At 35.2% G+C, this 23,671-nt stretch overlaps 1 long non-coding RNA gene across 5 annotated transcripts in view; it reads left to right on the top strand.

The window, feature by feature from the left end:
* The window catches only part of LOC136708811 (uncharacterized), a 32,808-nt gene extending 9,423 nt beyond the window's left edge, over positions 1 to 23,385 (top strand). For 2 of the 5 annotated variants that reach the window (XR_010804388.1, XR_010804392.1), the window contains exons 3-6: positions 13,481 to 13,592; positions 13,960 to 14,083; positions 15,518 to 15,846; positions 17,562 to 17,834. This is a non-coding gene — a long non-coding RNA (uncharacterized lncRNA). Of the gene's footprint in view, positions 1 to 13,480; positions 13,593 to 13,959; positions 14,084 to 15,517; positions 15,847 to 17,561; positions 17,835 to 22,854 lie in introns of those variants that run through there. The other 3 variants (XR_010804389.1, XR_010804390.1, XR_010804391.1) reach the window with 3 other exon arrangements.
* The last annotated feature ends 286 nt before the right edge of the window (positions 23,386 to 23,671 follow it).

The following is a 23,671-nucleotide window of genomic DNA, read 5'->3' as shown; positions in this document are numbered from 1 at the left end:
AGATGAAGAAGTAGCATAATGGAGGTATTGTTATTTCACTATCAATCAAATATCACTATCAAATAAGCAGATGTTTTAATGCAGTACTACTGTACTTACACATAATGAATTCACAATAACAGAGCAAAATTGTGCACTGACACACACAGATGCAAACAATGGGGTGAAAAATGTTCACAGAACTCAAATAAAACCTTCCAGACCCATTCTCATCCAAAACTGTCAATCATTAAATCAGACAATTGATGCAAGTGATGAAACTGCCATTTGGAATACTGTCAATTCAGTTAAAGAAAATCCCCTAAAAATAACCAACTCTTACCCATGCAGCTCATTATTTAGCCCTTACAAATTTTAATGATGCCAAGTTACTCTGACTCTCACTGTTGGTTTAGCCAAGCAGTAAGATAATTGTTTATAAAGTTGTGCAGGTTTTTTTTTTTTTTTTTTTTTGGACGTGAGGGGTTTGAAGCACAATATGGCTGTATATGTGTTGGATTGGACCTTGTGCTGTCCCCAGCCGCAGTCTCAGCAGGGGGCTCCCAATTATGCTACTGATTAAGATACTCTCACGCGGAAAAACCTAATTGGCTTCTTGCTGAAGAGAACTGCTCATTTTTTTCCACTGCTGACATAAAAAGAGAGTTACACAGAGCGAAAAACAAGACCATCACTATCCCTCAATCCATTTTTCCCCAGTGGCAGTGGTTATTTTGAAGAATCCCACACCGAGAACAGCTTTGCCAGACAGCCTTCTCTACCTGTTGCCACCATCTTGTTTTGAGATAACAAGAAGGCTATAGGAGAGAGAGTGGAGCACATTTCTAGATAAACACAGCAACTGCATCATCTCTTATCGCCTTCAAATTAATTTTTAATCTCACACTTATCTACTTGACAGCTGCTAAGAAATACACATGCTCTCCTCGATCTCATTTGTTTTTCCTGCTGGCTGTGCTGCCTCTGTTACTCTCTGGTCCCCGGACCCTGATAAGAGTCTTTGTGAAGGCTGTGTGTGTGTGTGTGTGTGTGTGTGTGTGTGTGTTTTGAGTGAGAGAGAAACAGGGATAGAGCAGGGGAGGATGGGTAGGCTGGCGGTGGTGGTGGTAGTGGTGGTGGTGGGGAGGGGTAGTTGGTGACATTTGTTCCTGGGTTTTGTAGAGGACTCCCTGCTGTTTTCTGCTGGGCTAAGCGAGAGCCTCAAAGTGAGCTGGCCAGCCAGCCCTCCAGGAGCTCTAACTATCTGCCCTTCCCCCATCTCTGCAGATACACATACTGTGGCATGAATACCCGATGACACATACACACATTTTCTATGTTAAAAATGTTATAAATGGCTAGGCTATAAACAAATGAGCACATACCCCAGATCCCTTGCAGCATAGCACTTAGCGTGAAATTCCATTTATAATGCAAAACGTAACACATAAACCAGGTTTAAAGAATGTAAAATGGTAGCAGGCAGTATTTTATGCTGAGGGTATGCTACAGCCCCCATTTATTGGAAGCTGATTAGTAGTCAAAACGGGGGTAAATATATAATGGGGGTATATATATAAAATAGTATTTGCAGCTGATAGCCACATCATTTATATGCATTGGGGTTTTAAAGTGAGTGTCTTAACTACATATTCTTTATCTGTCTGAAACATCTCCTACCCGAAGCAATCATTCTCCACTTGAATTTGAAGTGATACTGTGTGCACTTGTAAACCTCAGGGGCTTTGTTTTTAGGCACTACTGATTTATGTGATGATCTGTAATCACTATAATATAATTCTTATATGTTCACATCTTTCTTTAAGAATATCAGCAAAATCAAGATTTGACCAGGTACATTCAAAGTTTATTTGCTTTGGTCACAGCATTTTTGTAGCAGAATTAATCAGATTTCAAATTCTTGATGCATTTTTTGTATATCCAACAAAACAGCCACTGGATTTTATGAGCATGAATAGAATGGTTTTGTTATTAATGATGGATAGATTATGAATATGTGAAACTAATCTTGATGCAGAAGTATTATTTAGAAATTTGAATGGCCAACGTGTGTTATGCTGCGGCCAGGGGCACCACGCAATAGGATGTGTTGTCCCCTGTATGCAGGGTACGACAAAAAATGATCCAGCCAGTTTTGGTTCATCTTTACACACAGTTATTTAAAAGGATACATTCAGATATGTCTCATATGGCAACAGAGTTCTAGTGGTTTTACTTGATTAAGAACATTCCCTGATCATCTTCCACTTCTATTCACTCAATAGCCCACATGTTGTTTTCCACCAGAGTTACCTTAAGTAATTACAAATATGAAAGTGGAGGTGCCTATTTAACAATTAGTTTGAAGCAAATAATGATAACACAGATGAAATAACCAAAGGCAATGAGACAGAAAATTAAAATACAGGGTAAATAAACATTCCAACATAATTTCTATCACAGACCTGCAGGCCAATTCTGAGAGGTATTTTAGCAGCAACACTAAATAGGATTTTGTGTGTCTATGAATGTGTGTGTGTGTGTGTGTGTGACTGTGTGTGACTGTGTGTGCATGACTTTATAGTGAGGTGAGGAATATCGTAAGCTTTCAGCCCCTGGACCCCCTGCTGTTTTTAATCAATATTATTAGTATGCTTGAGACTGGTCACCTTTGCTGCAATTATTTTTCTGTGTTAGCCCTCCTTGTATGTTTGTGTGCCTGCATATGTGTTTTTCTCATAGTTATCAGTTAGATTTTACTTTGACTACTTAATGTTGGAATTGAGAGTATGGAGAAAATAGTCATGTATTACCTCCACATGAGATTCTTTTAACTTTTACATTTTTCTTGTTTGTGCTAATACATCTTCTGAGCTCACAGTCATACATTCTTAAAATGATGTAGACAACGATTAGGTCCTGAACTGATGTGTACCGCTTATCAAAATGCTATTCACAAGCATGTACTTACAGTTTCCGCAAAAGACTGGCAGATGACATTTAAGAAAAAGTGAGATGGAAAATAGTAGATATGATGCTTTATTTAACAGTTAATTTCACGATCTGCAGTTGTTGTACATTTGGTGTGAGGCTTAAATTTGAATACTACTGTCCAGGGTGTGTTCTTACCTTGTACCCAATTATTTTTGTTGGGCTCTGGACCCACTGTGACGCTGATCAGGAAGGGGTTACAGAAGATGAATGTTGCATCACCTTCAGTCATAGTCACCTACATTAAAAAGTCATACCTTCCTGGAAACATGCCAAACCTTTCTTAACAAACCTAAGTGCTGTTACTGATTTTTAAAAGCTTTCCGTTTTTTCCCGTACCTTGTTGCTCTATTAGTGTAACATCTGTGTCCGTTGTAAATATTGTGTCCTTGATAATAACACTAAATTTGCTTTTCTAACTGTTTAATGTGTATATACATGTACATACATAGCCCTGGCACCTGTATTTATGATGTGCTTAAATAAAGATTAATATAGTAACACTATCACTAAACATTATCATTATAATTAAGTTTTCAAAAATAATTATATTCACACACAAAGTGTTTAGGAACAAATGGTATAGGAAATTTGGATATTGGAACAAAGTGGCCATATTAATTTAATTTACACAATAATGTATAGAGCTCAAATATTACTTCAACAGCATGTAAACAGTAGATTGACAATAACTGAGCACTATCCATTATTTAGATCTTTATCAGTTCCTAAAAATGTACATCTCAACCAATTTAAGAGCATCATCAACCAAACAGAGCTAAATCACATGTAAATCACAGAGTCAAGGCCTATGGTATCATCCAACACATGTTATGGGGTAAAATGCACCTACACTGTATATTTGCAAATCAGCATTAATTATTTCATAATAGCACAAACATTTGCTAAAGTGTATCAAGTCACATAAATTCAGTAGGGGGATTATGAATTGTATATTTTTAGCATACATTTTTTACAATATTGCTATTTAAGCATTTGTTAGGGTAAAGACAATACATTCCATTGACTAAGTGTGATTGTACAGACAAAAGGGGAGCTAATTCCTCTTTTGTCAAAACTGTAAACAGAAAAAATATTAATCTACATTTACAAAACCTTTGAGTTGTTTTGCAGAATCAAAATGTTAACTCAAAATTATTTTATCTTGGTTGAAAACCAAACACCGTTGTCAGATGATACACAAAGCCAGCCAAGGCATAAACAATACACAGCAGTCTTTACACACTACATAACAATTGCAAAACACTGCACCTTTGGCATACCAGGACTAAATATCTTTATTTAGGTATTTTGCATACTTTTGCATTTATGAAAACATTTTTTTATATTTGTATGTATACTAGAAAACAGCATATAATAAACACATGAACTGTATACATATAATTATATTTACATTGTATATACATTATCAGTCAGTCTTTCTCCATGAGATTGAATCCAGCTTCAGTCAAAAAGATAAATTCATGGCCTTTCCATTAAATTTCAAACATTCTACAAAAACAATGAGAATAGACCAAAAATATTTTTTAACACAGCAGGAGAACCGCCATGCCTCTGTGCACATGCTGCTTTATATACAATAGAGTATATGTGCTACAGTAATACTTAGTGAAACTGAGCAATATTTATGTATTATGCCCACTGCTGATCCCTTCAAAATGTGTAATGCTTTCAGTAATCCACAACTGTATTTCACACAGTCAAATTGGTTTATTCACAGAGACCATATAAACAATGAGAGTTTCCTGGTTTTGTGAGAACATGTTTGTTCTTCCATTTTTATGTAGCCATCTTTCAATTCTAAAAAGAGAAGTCATTTTACAGTTTTAGACATTTCCATATGGGAACCCTGAAATTTAAGGTTCCTCTAATTATTTTTATCCAGCCTCTTGTCTAGAGCGCAGGTAACATTGCACTGAGCCATTCTTCTGTATCTTTTTACTGTACTGCACTGTTTATTTCAAGTACCAATCACATATTACTCTAAATTTGTTGTTTTCTGAAAATCCTGATGACAAAAGCAACTGTAAATTTGATTATAGGTTGCACATATCCTGCTTCCCTATAGTCATCAATTACTGAAAGGACACGTGCAGCATTGTTACCTGTAGTGTGTTCAAAGTGACAACAATGTGTTAGTTGTGTTTAATTTTGGGGGTTATGTGTGTTTAGGGTGTTGCAGAAAGACTGCATCCGATCTGAAAACTGTGCTGACTAGGTGATTATAGTTGAAGCTTGTTTTTCAGACTGAGGTTTAGTGTTCTAGCAATTAATTTTTCCATATTTTCTCTTCTGCAACACACAAATAAGTGCTTTCATAACATATTTTGTGTGATTTTGCACTGATATTGGTCCAAATCAACACCAGCAAACTGGTCAAATGGGTAAAATGGACTGTACTGAGGGGCATGCCGTTCAGTGCCCTAGGGCTCAACCCTTTTATTGTAGTGTTTAATGTAAAATAATGGCAGACAAAACTTTGTATCTTTGTATCTGCGTTCGGTTGGGTAACCATAACAGTAATACGGGTAAATGTATTGAGGAGAACGTACATGAACATGTTACGTTTTACACTAGAGATTTTGAGATATAATAACTTTCACATAATAAATGCCCCCATGTCCAAAGAGCTGTGACTTTAATTATATTGGAGCATATTTTAGCCTAATGTTGTTTTGAAATTAATATTACAAAACACAAGTGTGCTGAGCACATAAACATGGAATGACCAGGTCATTTTGACAGTTAACATTATTAACAAACTCTCTCCCCAAACCAGCTAATTTTTATTCCTCTTCCAGCGCGTCAGTCGTTACCTTGACAACGCGGCTACAGTTTACCTTAGAAAGAAAGCATCCTGGAAAAACTTTGCGCTGTGTAATTAGCTATAAAAGATTACGAATTACTTTGTGCAAATCACATGAAAGCAAAAAATGCGCAAGCAGTAACCCACTCCACCATTTAGGCATTATGTATATAAAATAAGCTTTCAACTTGTTGTGTAAACCATATTTAAGTGTTATTGTTCTTTGTATTTGCAAGTAGATTTAAATCATTTTTATTGTTATACATTTTATTTCACAGTACATCTCAATATGATGTAAAACATCATATATCCATATATTGCAATAGTATACAAACATTAAATATTATAAATAAATAAATAATCATTAATACAATTTATTATTGTCTTTCTGATATTGTTTGACTTATTGTAACAAAATGAATATACATATATATATATATATATATATGACATGATCAATACGCATGCAAATATTAGATGGTCAAAATGACCATGGTGCTTGTTCTAGTACTTACAGAATCTTGGCCATTCTAGTGTTAACCACAGTTACAACAATCTTTACTTTTTTGTTTATTTGTTTAGATATAATTTTTTTCTGATTGTATTATTTTTATTTAATTAAAAAGCTCGTATTTTTATTGTTATGCCTGTTGGTATTACTCCTTAGCCATAACTCCTTGGCCTCTTTGGCCTAACAAAATCTATACGAGATAGCTTTGTTTTGATTTGATTGTTGGTGCTGCACAGGCTGCAATTGTTTGGGGTTCAGCCATTCTCCTTGACAGATCATCCCAGGGTAGACTGTGGTACACTTTTGGTATATTTTGAAAGCATTGCTTGTCATTTTAGAACTTCATACAGCATGATGATCACACAAATGTGTGAAAGAGACATTGTCATTGACCATTCTTCCATATTTCAGTAAGAAAAAACAATCTCTGTAAGTGGATAAGTGAGTATGAACATATATAATAGCATATACTAAAGTGAGTTTTATTCTGAACATAATAAACTTAATATTTAATTATTTGAAACATACAATTATTTTTAAACACTTTACACTTATTTTACAAAACCACTTTCAAGCATTATCATTTATATATATATATAAATCATCAGTGTTATCAGTGTGAATATCAGTGTTATATTATGATTAAAACCACACTTATTTGGGAAAAAAATCATTTGAATTCAGCTTTTATAGTTTTCAAAATATAAATATTTTAAACATTTTTACAAAATCATATACAACTTTTTGGAAGGAGACTCACTGTCCTTCCAAACATAATCTTGGCACTGTTAGAGTAATTCAGCACAGTGAGAATTGGATGAATGATCCGGGACATTCTATTCAAAATTCAGTATTTGCCAAAAAAGTTTGTATCACAATGTAGCCCCAATACAACAGTGCATTCTCTATCATTATAATCTTGATTAGAGCACATTTAGTGTCTTGTATTTATTCTCACTGTGCAACATAATGAAAAACATTAGCATCCCTATGCTTTCACAGCTTGTTAAACTATTTAAAATATATTCATTAATCATTTTTTAAAATTATCTGTAAACAGACTACCCTGTTTTAAATGATTCAGTTACATCTGAATCCTGTCATTAGTCCCACTCCCCCACCCTTTTATTAAAATTAATTAATTTATTTATTTTTTCAAGACACTATAGCATATATACAAAACTAATTCTACCACTGATCATATACTCATTACTACAAATGCAATAAAAATATTTACGATACTATTATAATCTTAGACGCTGTTGTTGTTTTGTGAACAGGGTGAATTTCTTTCCCCCTTAGCTGCAGATTACAGAAACAGTATTAGTTCAAATTGCTTCCTTCATAACAACGTTCTCATATGGTTCCTATAACAAATTTAGTCAGCACAGGTTTACCTACATGCTCATGTGTAATTTATTGAACATCAAATAGGGAGACTAATCTGCTACTCTCATTATGTAAACTGTGAGTAAAATATATCATTTAACAAAAGCATGAAGTGCTGGTTTAATTTGATGCCACTTGGATAACAAATGTGGGGTTAAATGCCTTTTCTCTGCATCTGGAAAAAGGAATGCATTTGTTTGTGTACAAAAAAGTATATAATAAATAATAATGAATTAGGATGACACAGTACCAACAATTTAATTACAGCTGGATCAAATAGTTTATTTTTTGCATGTGCAGAAATTTTAGAGGCTTTCAAATATAGACTGATTCACTATATCTTTTATCACCATTAAAAAATAAATTTGTATTTATATTTGTGCAATGACTCACATTAGCATTTATTTGTGCATTCTTGCAAAGAAATCACATTAAATGTTTTTCATTATTTTGCTTTTCCTCTTATTCTGAAAAGTGTTCCTTGTTGCTATAAGTATCAGGATTTTTTTTTTCTTTTTGACAAAGACCTATTGGATTCAGAAGGCATTTCACTTTTGTAGGGACACAGTGGCGGCCTCTTTAGCCACAGATGTTAAGGAGATTTCTACGCCTGTTCTGTGCTCAAAGTCCAGAATGGTCAGGGAATGCTCCAGCGGGCAGATAAATAAGTAGTGTTGAGCAGTATGTCTGAGCAAATCATACAATGAATACAAATGAATAATAAAGAAAACAAAATCTATAATATATTTATGAGCACAGAGATCAGGACTGCTTTCTGACATACATATAGGAATATTGATGTTGAACCCAGTGACCATAGAGATAGAGATAACTCATTTAATATGCACAGAGTTGGATGATGTCAAAAGTCACACTATACATCATAATATTTTAGAATGAATCTGCAGATGCTCCTCAGTATGTATAGTGTGTGGTGTATACACGATTAATGTCACTGGAATGTAAGTAGAGTAAAATACATTAAAAACTAAACCAAGAATAATATAGCTATTTGTCTGCAAAGTAGATTTCAATGAAATATTTCTTTTGGGGAATCATGCTTCATGTCACTAAAGTGTTAAATATTAAGATTTGCTGTGTGCTAATATATTTATTTATTTCCTATATGGAATTTATCATTCCTTTAATAATGAAGTCTAGACACTAATTTATTGTGCAGCTGCTCCTGAAAATGAGTGAATTCATAACTAATAGTCTAATTGGATTGTATATTGGACCAATATAATTAGATACAGTTCAGTATTATTTATCATTAGAATGGATTTTATGGTATTATTGTATATTGCATTTGTGTTTATATATGATAAGAGGTGCCAAAAAGCATCAAGAAAGCATTGTTAAAAAATAAAAAAAGAAATCTTCTGTTCACCTGTTGTAATTTGATATACTATAATCATTAATGCCTTATAACTGATTAATGATTCTGCCTTCTGATTTTGGCTTTACATAAATATCTTGTACTGCTTCCTGCAGGGTTAATGAACAAAAATTACTCACAATTGACAGAACCAATATTTATATTTTCATGTTTGCCTCACTTCTCCATCTGTTTCTCTTTGCCTCCACCTATTCCTGAGGAGAAACGGCAGAGGTTCATCTTGTGCTTGATTAAGATTCTGCTCAGTTAATGCAGAGCCTAGCTCTGACTAAAATAAAACTGAGTAAGTGTAGGGAGGGGAAAAAAAGAGTAATGAGGTACCATTAGCATTAGGCAGCGTGTCACCTTGGCAGGTAAAATTGTCATGACGTTGATATAATTGGGTGGTGGAGCAGCTCAGTATGAGTGCTCCATCACACAGTGCACACACATATTGCATTATTTAGGAGAGAAAGACACGACACAGCCAGGTAGCAATCCCCTTTCACACCCCATTAGCTAGCACTGATCCGGTGCTGGCAAAGAGTGGCCCGATCCATGGCGCACTAATTATTTTACATCAGTCACAGTATTTTTCCCCCTACAAATGTGACCAGCGATGCATAATTATGAGCACTGGGGGTTCAGGGCTGGGCAAGGACATAGAAGCTGTTACTGCAGCTATTTTTGAGGGAACTTTGTGAAAAATCTCATCAATGCCCAACTTTGTGCATTATACGTTAAGACATTGACAAGAACATTAGTGTTACTGACTGGTTAACATCCAGAATTTTCCATCGAGTTAGTTCTTGAAGTAAACACATATCAGTTACACTCTAGTACGTCTACAAGTTTCAATCAAGGATTCATGTATAGAAAACACTAACTGCACCTCTGGAGTACACCACACATTATAGTATACTTCCTGAATTCTATTTATAATCTGGTAGATTTTTCTAAGCACAGTAACATACACACACATGCACGCACGCACGCGCACACACACACACACACACACACACACACATGCACAACATCAGCGATCAAAAATCTTTAAACCATTACAGAAATTCTCCACAAAAAAATAATTAGATTTTGCCATGCAGCATAATACAATATTGTAATTCAACCTACCTAGAGATGTTTGAATTTCATCTCAGAGAGAATGTAATGAGTAACACACACAGGCCGTCTGCCTCTGTCCAAAATGTCCGTCTTTTGATGTCATCCTAAGCAGGTAACAGTGTCCAAAGCTTCAGCATGGATGTTGTACTGACAGGTAAAACACACCACTCTTCTTGTGAGGGATTCAGGGGAGGAAAGTTTGGTTTTCTACTTGCTTGCCTTGTGATATTTCTGAGCCCTGAGCATTGAAGAAGCCGCTTTTCTCTTCCCTAATTCTGTGGACTTGGAGCTTTGAAGCCCCCCAACTGTGCACAGTATGGTCTTTGAACCAGGGAAGAAATTCACAGATTTAAAAAAAAAGGATAAAAAGCAGTGGGAACCTACTGCTCGACACATATTCCATTGTCTGTATTCATCTTTTTTGGGTGCCTTGTTCCATTTTGGATGCACCGAGCATGATAGATTTTGATGGGTCTTTCATTCCACTCCCGAGTATAATACAGAGCTGTGTCGCACAGACAGTATTTTTGTGTATTTTTTCCATTCATTATATTGTTCAAAATATATTTCAGTTTTTAATTGAAATTCAAAAATGTATATGGATTTGTTTTCAAATTTCTCTTAATTTTCCTGTAAAATTAGTCTTAAGAAAAATAACTGCTTTCTTGCTTTCTGGTGCTTCTGTTCTGGACTTTATTTATTTAAATAGTCTGATTACTTATTTAAATATATAGTTTATGAGTGATATTTGGATTCCAACATTAACAACATACATTTGGTTTAAAAGTTCATTTTCAAAAAAACACCCTTTTCACAAATGTCACTACTGAGATTATTAATGAAAGTTATAATATGTTAGTGTAATTCCGATGCATATAGAAACATTTTATTTGGATCAGCATTTAAATTATAACAAATACACTATGTTGTATGAAACAGGGTTATTTCTTAATTAATCTGGTATATCTGGACAACAAGGAAATAAAAGCTTACATTTAAATTGGTATGTATACATGTTCAGAGTGTGTACATCTTCTGCAGTCATTAAAGTTTGCTTAAAAAAAGGCAGACAACCTCTTCCTTACTTTAATTCCCTTGTAGAGATTGTTCAGTCTCTCAGAAGACAAAAACCAACAAGCACATTGACATTTTGGTGCTTTTTCTCACTGAATGCTACCAAAGCACCACAAGACCTTGTGAGAACCTAAACCAATACAAGCTTAATGCACATTGTTGAGCTGCCGTAATGTTATGCAAATGGTATTTAGTTGAGGGGCCGGCTGCACTAGTTCTGGGCTTGTGGCTTTGATAACCTCTATTACTAGAGGATTAGGCAAATGCTGATGCGTTTCGTCTCCTTGCACACTAGTCTAGAACTCAGGACCTGTCTTATGAACGAATACTCACTAGAGGAAGGGGGATATGCTCTGTATATGTAGACTATGTATAAAAGGACAAAATTGTTATAAAAGGCAATTTAGGTACATTTTAAGTACATTAAAAAGTACATTTTAAGTTTAGTGAGATCTTTTAAAACCTCTGTTGTTTTTTGAGACAGAAATGTGTTTGTTTGCCATGATCAAAATATTTAATCAATAGTCAGTCCTTTCCTTTCTTTGTTTATCTTTTTACTGAATTAAAAAGCAGAAGGATCAGATTGGCTATAGAGTTTATCCATTTTTACCTCCTGACCTAGTGGTCATTTCATTCCTCATTGATTTTTTTCTATACATGTATGTATACACATTCTCAGCTGCCAGATTGATTTTTTGCAGTGCCAGAAATCTGTTCTCCATTTACCCATGTTCTCTGATCACATTCCATTTGAGGCACTTCAAATGCACTTAGGTCCTGTGTTTGCAAAGAAATCAGTGAAATAGTAGGTGATTTGTAGATTTTTATATATTTCAAGCTGAACATTCACTTGTAGAGAAGTACAGATTACAGTGAAGAATGTTGTCTGCTAATAAAATGCTATATCTTGTTATTATATGGTTTGAAATTTTCATTAAGATATATTTTTGAAATTATTTGAAAAAGGACAAAAATGTAAATGCCATGTATTATATTTACACTAGAAGGGAAATACATTTTTAACTTTTAAAGGAAGTCAGTGTAAAAAAAATTGATTCCAAAAAATTTTGAAGCATTTCTTTCAGTTCATTCATCATGAAATTTGTACACAACATGAAGGACAGCTGCTGTGTTCAAAGTTAGTCCTTATTATCATTAAATTGCTTATTGATTAGCTGTAGCTATCAGCTGTGATTGAACATTAACCCATTAAAGAATGTAGGGATGTTGAATTAACTTATCTTCAAATCTCTAAAGACCACATATTTTCATTACTGCATTTTGGTAATGAGCATGTGAGTTGTTCTACACAAAATGCAATAACGCTCGTTTTTAAAATCTGGCTGGTTGGCATGCATACTTTTACTCTGTAATTTGACAGTTGAAGAGGCTGCCAGTCATCTAGTGATGCTATTAGTTCTTTGGCCTTCATATACTCTCTGTTTTCATATGATTTGCTGTTTATTCACAAGCCTAACCTGGTAAAAGAACCATGTGCCAAACTCCAGGCTGAGAGAAACTTAGTGTTTACTGTGGGGTAATATCTGTCTTGCTGTTCATCTGCCATTTAACTTTATAATTTCTTAGGGGTCAGTTTGAGAGCCTTTATTTTACTTGATTTTATTTACAACCATGAATTATAATACGATTAAATGGTATGAACAATGAAATAAATACATATTATTGAATTATCTTTGGCCTATGTTGCTTTGAAAACTATAAGCAATTAAATATAAATCAAATTGAATCTTGCAGCATATTTTTTTAAAAAGTTGGGACAAAAAGAGGTTAATAGCTAAAAGATATTATGGGGGCAGAAAAACACTAGTAATTGCATGTTCCATGTATATTTTTGTCTAATTCATACTGCAACGTGTCTTAAGGTGTGTAGCACTACAGGGTCTTCATAATCATATTTTCCACATGCACCACACATTCTCTATAATTCTGGCCAGTCCAGCACCCACGCACTCTACTTCTGTAGCTATACCTTTGTAATGCATGCACAATGTGGTCTTGTTATATGTATGGGCATCCCTGTAAATTATTGCAACATGAAGAAAGCATATGTTGTTGGATGTACGATTGTTCGTGACATGCACACAGACATGTCACCTTTGACACAATCCCATACCATGATAGACCTTGTCTTTTGGACTTTTTGTTGCTAATGACAGTCTGGATGGTGGTCTTTTTTTTGGTCCAGGGCATACAGCATCCATTTCTTATAAAAAGAAAAATTGAAATATTGACCCCAACAAATGTTGCCATTGTGCAGTGGTCTATATCAGATGCCTATGAGCCAAGAGAATTTGAAGGTACTTTCATACACAAGTAACATAAGGCTTCGTTTAGGCAAAGTACATTTTTGTAAACTGGCTTAATAAATTAATCATGTATTAAATGTATATAAATGATGGTTCAGTGAAACACAGCTCAAAGTCAATTCAGAATTCACTACTTGCTTTTTTTAATTTGCATTTTGTTTACTGTTATAACTTTCTTTAACTTGGAGTGGTAGATATTATTTTGTGTTAGTGCTCATACAACATATTTCTCCCTCATGGAATCTGAAAATGTTAAATCCTATTTTTTGCAGTAGACAGACCAACATTCTTTAAATGACTCACACAAAACACAATGTTTATCAATTTTGTCTTTGTTGAGAACATGTTTGTTATCCAGACACCATTCCAACTGAGAAGACAACTAAGCCTAGCTCAGCTGTTTGGCCCCTTTCAGAATGCCAGTGATATGATCATTGGTCTGGATGTTAGGACCAAAGAAGGTTTAGAGGAATTTATGTCAAGTGAGTCTGTATTTACTGTTTATCATCATACTGTGTTGTTTTGAAAGAAACAGAAGAAAGCAGAAATTATATCAGTCTCTGTTGTATACAGAATACAATACTGAATGTATACTGAATTCTAAATAAACTGAAATATTTTAAATGTTCCTAAATACATAAATATTTACCACATATTGAGTCTTAAGACTGGCATGACTTATACAGAAGCATATAATGTTATCATTTTAAATAATTTTCTATTATTAACTTTCATAACACAAATATATTTTTGCTAAATTGAGAGACAGCAATCAGTTCTACCCCTGGCAGTCTGCTGGTTATAAGGAACATACTCTAAATTCAGAAACACTGTGCTTTCCACCACAGGGACCAATTTGAAGCCTCCCTTACACCTTGCCACTGCATGCCACACACACACACACACACACACACACACACAATATAGAAAAACTCTTCAGCTCATCTCTGACAGGTGGGACTCTGACTGTTGGCTCTTTCAGTGGGCCTCTCTAGGGACCCTCTGTGGTGTCTCCCCCCACACCTCACACATTCAGCCACTGTGCAATTCTGACAGGCTCAGACACTTTGTTTTAGCTTTGGAAAAAACTTGACCCTGGATAGATAAGACCCTGCATTGGGGTTTGCTTGTCATCTTCTAAATCCAATCTGATCTGTTTATGCCATTGTTTATAGGAAGTATGGTTCAAACTCAGACAGGCTGTTTACATCCATTTAAGATAAATTAGCATAGTCTAAAAAATACAGAGTAGAGTCGATACTGGGTCAACACAGTGGTATTTTTCCTCTCATTATTCTCTCTTCTGTTTGCATCATGAAAAATAGAAAACAAGTGGCCAGAAGACTACTAATCACAATCTAAATCACAGAGTAAATTCATCTATCTAATCATTTTAGCTTGCCATCCCAGTTGGTAAAGGACTGTCTGTAAGAAGGAATTAAACTGACTTTGACCATACATTTTTTGTGTTCAATAAACATAAAATCAATATAGTGCTACCATAAGTTAGAAGAAGAATCAAAGAACAGAAATATTGTGATGTTATAGTGATAGGTAGACTACTCAGATGCTTCACTAGGTGTGTTTAACTCCTGTTCTTCTTTCAAAACAACAAAAGACTTAAGAAGTGCAATCTGATATCATGGGGAGGTAATATCTTAGTATGCATGTAAGTGTAGTATTACTCTGAAATTTGGGTGCAGGGATTTTAAGCACAATGTCCATTCAGCGTAAAGATAATAACAATATATTTACTGACATTTAGCACACATATGATAATGATTCTTAAACACGGGGATATTAATCTGAAACAAAGGTACATTTTTAGGGCAAATATTATTATGCAAATATGTATAACAAATGCAAATATGGTAACATTCATTCATTCATTGTCTGAAACCACTTATCTAATTCAGGGTTGCAGTGGATCTGGAGCCTACCTGGAAACACTGGGCGCAAGGGGGGAACACACCCTGGAGGGGGCACCAGTCCTTCGCAGAATGACACACACTCACATGCTCACACCTAAGGACACTTTTGAGTCGCCAATCCACCTACCAACATGTGTTTTTAGACCGAGGGAGAAAAACGGAGCACCTGGAGGAAACCCATGTGGACACAGGGAGAACACACCAAACTCCTAACAGACAGTCACCCGGAGCACTCCTCGAACCCACAACCTCCAGGCCCCTGGAGCTGTGTGACTGCGACACTACCTGCTGCACCACCGTGCCACCCAATTAAGGTAACAATTAACAATAAATACGGAGAAGGATACACAATGCAGTTCAACCAGTCACAGTTCACAGTGTGAGAAATGTAAGACACTGTAAATATAGAACACTGAACAATGATTGTTTTAGCAGTCCATCATTTATTATTATTATTTTTATTATTACTATATTACCACTGTTACAGAAAAAAGAATTTCATTCAGAATTTATTGTGTCCTGTGAAATAATATTTAACAAGATAGAACAATCTATTGTAACTCAAAATTACATAATAGCTCTATAGCTCGCAATTTACATGAATGCTAGCTTATCCATGAAACTTGGAATGAAGGAAGTAACACTCTTTAACATTACATATTTAACACAGTATGCTAAACAGGGTCTGTTTGCTTCTTGTTTTGGAGGTTTCTTGTTCTATAATCACATTTTATCAATTTCTCTTATATAAATATAATTTAATGCGAATAAATTGATCAGTGTTATCCACTGACAAGAAAAGATCCACTATCCCCAGAATGGTTTACGTGCTCTAAGACCCAGGAATGCAGTGATTTCTAGCTGAATAAATCATAACTGTTTAGTAAATGCATTGAGGGGGTTCAAGGGGAGATAGGGCACTTTTTCTTCAGGTTACCCTATTATTAAAGATAATGATTGCTGAAGAAAATTATTAAGCCTAAATCTATTATAAAACAAAGAATGTATATATGTATGTATTGATAAAGAAAGATTAATCTATAAAAATGGAACTTGAATATTTGAACTTGATTTATCATTTGAATATAGTACAGTATTTGAATGTAGTACACATACTACACACTGTTTGCATAATGCATTTTGCCTTTCCTCCTGATAAAAGTAAATTTTATTTACTGAAGGGTACTTCTTGTAGTACTTCTTCAATCATTAAAACCACATTAAGAGTCCTGTTTTTTCTCTCATTCACATGCTGGTAGTGGACTGTGAAAAGACACAATATGGACATCTACTAGCCGAGTTGTTCAGCGCTAAGGGCATGGACTTTTTTGCACTAAATATATAACATGGCATTGCTTATTAATGTCCTGAATATGCAACTATTAAACTCACAGAGCAGGCCTATTCTAAAAAATTGTCTTAATAATGTATCAGAAAGAACGGCTGTGGAAGTGAATAACTAGTGGGTTATTTCTTTAATAAAGTGTGTTGGCAAGCTGTGGCAACCATCCATTATTCCAACCATTTATTATTCCAAGTAATAGTGACTCTATTTTGGCAAGGTTATTATTTGTAATTCTGTTCATTGCTCCTGAAATAAAGTGGAGCATGGATATATTCAAACCAATGAAGTGTGATCAGTGACCCCAAAACAGCATGCTCTGTTTATACACAGACCAGTGAAGTGTGATCATTTGTGATGGTACATCATCCTATAGAACAGTTCTGCTTGGGAGTCATGAGCTGATCTGTGTTTAATTGGTTCTAGAAGTTTATAGTACTAACTGTTATTTGCAGTGTGATGAATTAACTACAACATAATTGTATTTGGGAAATGAAATATGTCTGCTAATAGCTAATAGTTTCACACTAGGTCCAGCCTCAGATAGGAGCCTGTTAATGTATTATAGATGTAGTTGGTATTACAGGTATAATCGTCTATTGAGCATAGTCCAGATATTTTAAATAAGGATCCTGTCCTGAGTCTGTGCCAGAATAATTTCTCTAATATTGGCCTTTTGTGTTTCAGTGCTAGTTTATTTTATTCTTCAAAAGTGAAAGTGACGCAGCCTTCATTTGGTTTGGAGCCTACTTCTTATCAGTCTCTTTTCCTCATGTATGTAAATTAATTTTGTGCAAATGAGCTTTCCTGATGTCCTGATTTTACACTTCTCAGACACATATGGACACCATGCTCTTGACCAATATGAGCAAGATACCTTGCATTATATTTGAACAGTTCCTGCAAAATGAACCCTTTGTCTATTTTTTTCTGAATAAGTCATGTTTTCTTCAATTGCTTGATTAAACAACACATGCAAATGTATTCTTACAAGGATGTTGTATATCACAGATAATTTATTATAGGTGTATTGTGTTCCCTTAATAATACAGAATATGTACTGTTGAATGCAGTGTCCCATGAGATTTGTTGTAGCTTCTGTCTGAGTGATTTCAGTGCTTCTTCATTCATTTCCTCCCTCAGTATAAGTCTTTCAGAAGATCACCAGCCTATGGTCCTTTTGGAATCTGGAGGGGTGGTGGCTTTAATTAGTTTGGGAGCAAATTCTAATTTATGAGTGCACTGTTTTTCCTGGGAGTATGTGTATGTGTGTGGAATAGGCTGATAAATCAGGGACATGGGGGACAGAGAGTCTTAATTGAATAGCGGTTCAGAGAACTGGAACAAAGCTAGAAACTCTGCAGAGTGAAAATATTTGGTGCTTCTGTATGAAGTAGCAGAGAGAAGAGGAGGAGGTAGAGGGTGCATATCTACACCTTCCATGGAGGACAGTTGCCTCTAAATTGGAACATACACAGAACGAGCAGCATATGTTTGCAAAAAGATTGCACTGAATTTTCATCATAATAAAAATAATTATACATTATATAAAAAATTAATTATTTATATAAAATGTGAAAATATATACATATTACATATGTATTAAATTCTTTTTTACATAAATGTATAAATATTACTACTAATAATATATTAAATACTGATTAAAACATTCACACAGTGAGAAATAAAAAAATAAACACTCTGGCTTTTGTCCACTCAGTCATATTTAGGTAGATATTTGCTGTGGGTATGAAGTTTGTAACTCATTTTAATTCAATCATTATTGAAGAGGTAGTGTTGCTGTCACACAGCTTCAGGGTCCTGGGGTTGTAGGTTCAAGCTCCTCTCCCTGTGTCCACATGTTTTTCCTCCATGTGCTCTGGTTTCCTCCCACAGTTCAAAAAACCTTTGGAACGTTAGTAGGTGGGTTGGCTACTCAAAAGTGTATATAGGTGTGAGTGCATGTATTAATGAGTTTACACTGCTGCATGTAAATGTCAAGTATTAGAAATAATTGTCCATTGTTAGCCTTACCTAACTAGTGTTATTACACTGTATCACTTGAGAAGGATGTTGGTTATAGCTCAAAATATAGTCCAACAATAAAAATACTGCACATTTAGTTTGTAATTCTTGTGGTGATACTAAAAATATTAGATATCAGATATTGCTATATTTGCGTATATTTGATAATGTTTCTTCACCCTCTGAAGGACTGGCGCCCCCTTCAGGGTGCGTTCCCGCCTTGCACTCAGCAATTCTAGGTAGGCTCCGGACCCGCCGCGACCTAGAACTGGATAAGCGGTTACAGACAATGAATGAATAAATAATAATGTTTGTAATATCCTGCTCAATCTTCCAATTTTAAAGCCAAAGTCACACTTTTGGCATGATTATAAAGATTTATTAAAAGGTTTCGAAAAGTTCAGGCATTAAGTTCAAGTTTATTAGTAGCTCACAATGACAGTTAGAACATATCTGAACAAGAACAGCAAAAAATATTTATTAAAAACTGAAAATTCATAAAGCTCTAATTTATAAACATATCTAGCCCCTGGGCAAAGCTGTCCATATTTTTTAACATGAAATCAGTATTTTATGTTGATTTAACCATGCAGTTAAGCTTTTCCAAGTAAAATTTCATTAGCATAAAGGTACACATATAATTGGAAATTGTGAATGGTAATAATGCCAGTTCCTTTTTTCTTTGTTTAAGTTCATGGCAGGAATACATATAAGGACTTTAAATGCAAAAGAATGAATTTGCACTAAAACTCAAATCATTATGGAAAAGTGGAAGTTGCACTGCATGATATTCTCATTATATTAATAATTCAATGTTTCAAACATGAGATCTCCCCAGCCGCCAGGGCTCTAAAGGCTGGAACAAAGGAGTGAGAATGGCAGGACTGGAGCTTTACACAACAACCAATTTACTCGATTTAGTTGACTAAAAGAAAATGCAAGGCATCAACCAAAACAGAAACCCAATTTTCAGTGTATAATATTGCTCTGTGGCCAGTGAATATATATGTTTTTCACAACATTGAACCACTGATGTTAATTTTCATACATTTGGGGCAAATAATTTTGTAACTTTGGTCTCCTTTCCTCTGTAGTTCAAATCTTGTTATTGGCAGAGATTGCCACCATTCCCACACTGTATTTACAGAGCAGTAACTTACACTCCTGTGGATAACTTATTGTCCACAGTCCCCAGTAGAGATGAATCTCTATGACCTTTGTGAGATTTTAAACATGAACTGTACAGTGCCATATCTCATTCACAGATACTGGTACATATCTTATAAATGATTATTTGCTTATATGGGGAAAAATACATTCTTGTTGAAAAACAGCAAATAGCACAGTTTCTTGTCCAGTAAAGCATCCGGAGACCATTAAACTTGCATCCCCAAGCTGAGATGTTGGTACTTATGAATTCAAAATTCAATTTGAAGCCTTTGCATATTTTTCATAATAATTGAAGTAATGTATTTGCCAAGAACTTTTGAAAAATTTGAAAAATGACAGATAACTGAATATTTTTAGTTCATTACATGCTATACTGAGAAAATGTTAGGTTCATCATTATTTTCACAAGTTTGACAGCTAGTTGATTGGTCTCCTTTATCTTTGCTTAAGAGGCTGATACTTTAAGATTCTAAAGGGCAATTTATTTAACCCCTTTAGCACTAAGGACCTTACATCAGTTTCTATATTACACAACTTACATTTCTTTTATAAATTATGATGCCTTAATTAGTCATTTACATTCTAAGAATATATTTTTCAACCAAAAAATAAACACTCACGTTAGTGGGCTTTCCCATGTAATGATGAGACTTGGAAAGAAAGATAAAAAAACATCTATAAGCCTACAATCTGGAAATCCAGAGAAATTATTAATTTACTCTCTATCTTGTAACTACTCACTAAAACCAAGTGACTTGGATGCTGTGTAAAACTGCAGTCCTTCCATTCACTTTACTTTGTTCTAACCTTTAAAGCTCAAGCAGTTATGTGACTTCTTGGGGCGGTCTCATGTTTGAAACATTGGATTATTATTATGCACTGAAAATAATACTCAGTGCAAGACTACTCAGTTTTCCATACTGGTTGGAAATGTTTGGACAGCTCTTTCTTATGTATTTCACTCCTCCATTCCAATTATGTTCCTGAAAGACTAATTCAGTGTTAATTAATACACAGAATCAAGACAGGTCTAGGCTACAGTAATTCCATTTTTAATTTGAGAATGTAACAGCTACTTTACATTGTTTATAATGTTGCAATAAGCTTATTCAGGTATACAGAATGTTGAGCTTGGGAATATAAAATATAAATGTTCAATGACCTTAACAAACAAAATCATGAATTAATTTTCCCTATTGAACATCTACAAAAAAGATTTTTAATAAATATGTTTGTATTTCCATAGTCTGTTTCATTAATCATTAATACGATGCAAACATTTCACATCAACAATTTAGAGTCTGCCCCCTCCAGGGTGTATTCCCGCCTTGCGCCCAATGATTCCAGGTAGGCTCTGGACCCACTGTGACCCTGAATTGGATAAGCGGTTACAGATAAGGAATAATGAATGAATTTAGAGTCTCTAAATATTTCTTGTTCATTGACATGCCTTGAAAAGTTTGGACATATGACAACTTTTCAGTATTTCAGGGATAGCGAGTAGAGGGAGGAACCCATCAGGATCCTGTAAAGACAAGCACAACTTGTCTAAAAATAGGTTACTTATGAAGACAGTGCACTTTACATTGAACTGTAATAGATTGGGATCTGACTCACTGGTTTTCCTGGTGTTTCCTTTATGGCTTCATCTGTGCTGAGATTTCCCAGAAACCCAGGCAGGGCCCTGGAGCCTTGGCCTAGGTCTGTAATTATGAGAGTTTGGTTAGCCACATACCATCCGTCACTGCCACGACTCTTCACAAACCCATCATTTACTGCAAGTCCTTTATGCCGGCCTAGCAACCACAGCTCAGCAACAGAGGGGCACAGATGTCAGGGTTGGTTTGGGGCAGGCCTCTGGTGATGGTGCTCCAATCAGTGTGGAATATACAGTGGCCCTGGAGAAGCTCCTGCTGGCAACTAGCCTGTTGAAGCACAAGATTCCCCTGACCCTGTGGAAAAAATAAACAAGCACCGGACCGCATGATACCACTGGAGAGCCAGGTTCAGGACTAGAGGCTGATAAAGAGAAAGTAGCAATGATTTTTTTTCCCCAGCAGTGAGAGCATCTGTAAATCAGCAAAAAATACATGATTTTGTTTGGCTAAGAATGAGCTCAGGGGTAAGATTTTTATTCTGTTACTGGAATAAAACTGTACTGTTTTTTTTTTGTTTTTTTTTGCCAGGTTTAGCAAGTCTAGTCACACATCACAGGGGTACATAGACCAATATGACATAAACAAAATGTGGGTGTTTGGGGATGTGGAGTTTTCTTTGAAATATATATTCCATCTGCTCATTATTTTTTTTCTGCTATGGAGATTGTGTAAATGTGACAGATTTTATTTGCCAGTAAAATCTTTTTATTTATTTTTTTAACAAGATTCGATGCCAAAGACCTTGATTCATTTTCTTGGATCCTTATGTTACTGTTGCACTTGTGCCAACAAAGCAATTCTCAGGGTAGAAAATGAAGGCCATGTTTATCATGGTAAGAGACATATAATCACTCAAATTTGTAAAGCATCTGTAAAAGGAAATCTACATGAAAATTATCGTTTTAATAATAAAATAATTAAAAAAAACATCCCAGGTGTCAACAGTTACACAGGACCAGGAATGCTGTTCTGAAACAAATGCATTTTGTATATTCATCCCTACCTTACATCTATTACAATGCCCACTGTGTATTCTAAGTCAGAAGAAAAGAAGGATGGAACATACCCCATTCCTCCCATGTCTCCCACTCATTGACAGGATAATTTGTTTATGTATGTGTGTTAAGGACCAGGTGGGGGCAGTCTGTTGGCTTCAACACCATGTTTGCGTTGAGGGACCTGCCCTGTCATCTCAGCAGATGGGTCACAAGCCGGACACGCTCTACTAACACATGGCTGCTGACAACACTTCAACCCCAGCTTGTCCCTTCACTGCTGTTCCCAGGCTAACTCGTGGAAGCCGGCCATATTTGTCCTGGCCCTCCCTGGCTACTTCCAGATCAGTTGATGGAATGCTGCCATTGTCAGACTATGGGGTAGCATCTGAGCCAGGTCCATAGGCCCTGTGTCTCAGCCGGGTTTAGTCTCTTGTTTGGAGGGAAAACATTGTTTAAGCAGTGGGCACAGAAGTGAACAAAGAGGGAAATTGGGAAAAGGCTCAGGATTTGAAAGGGGTCAGGTGTATTCGTGTCAAACTGGGACATTTTGATGGATTTAGGATAGTAATGAGGACATGAGGATACGCTAAATTGGAACAACTTTAAAATTGTACTATTTTTAATAGCACTGATTAATTGATTTTCCATTCAACCTAAGCAACTGGCTGTATTAAAAGTTTGTAATTCATATGCAGATTTCTACAGACTATAATTTAATACAGGGTTATCACAGCATTACCAACACATTCACTTTTAGAAATTGTGACATATGTCAAGCTGCTGCCCTTACAGTAATAGAGAACTCAGATAAATATTTGTTAGTGTGTCATCAGTTGCCTCTTGTGTTTTTGTAGCTACATGAAAGTTAACATAGAGCTTTAGACTCATACTGAAACTAGTGATAACTATGAAGTGATACAGAGAGAAACTGGACATTATCTGTGCC

The sequence above is a fragment of the Hoplias malabaricus genome, chromosome 10 (assembly GCF_029633855.1).
Source record: "Hoplias malabaricus isolate fHopMal1 chromosome 10, fHopMal1.hap1, whole genome shotgun sequence".
NCBI lineage: Eukaryota > Metazoa > Chordata > Actinopteri > Characiformes > Erythrinidae > Hoplias > Hoplias malabaricus.
The sequence above is the reverse complement of the archived record's forward strand: the minus strand, read 5'-3'. Positions and strand labels throughout refer to the sequence as shown.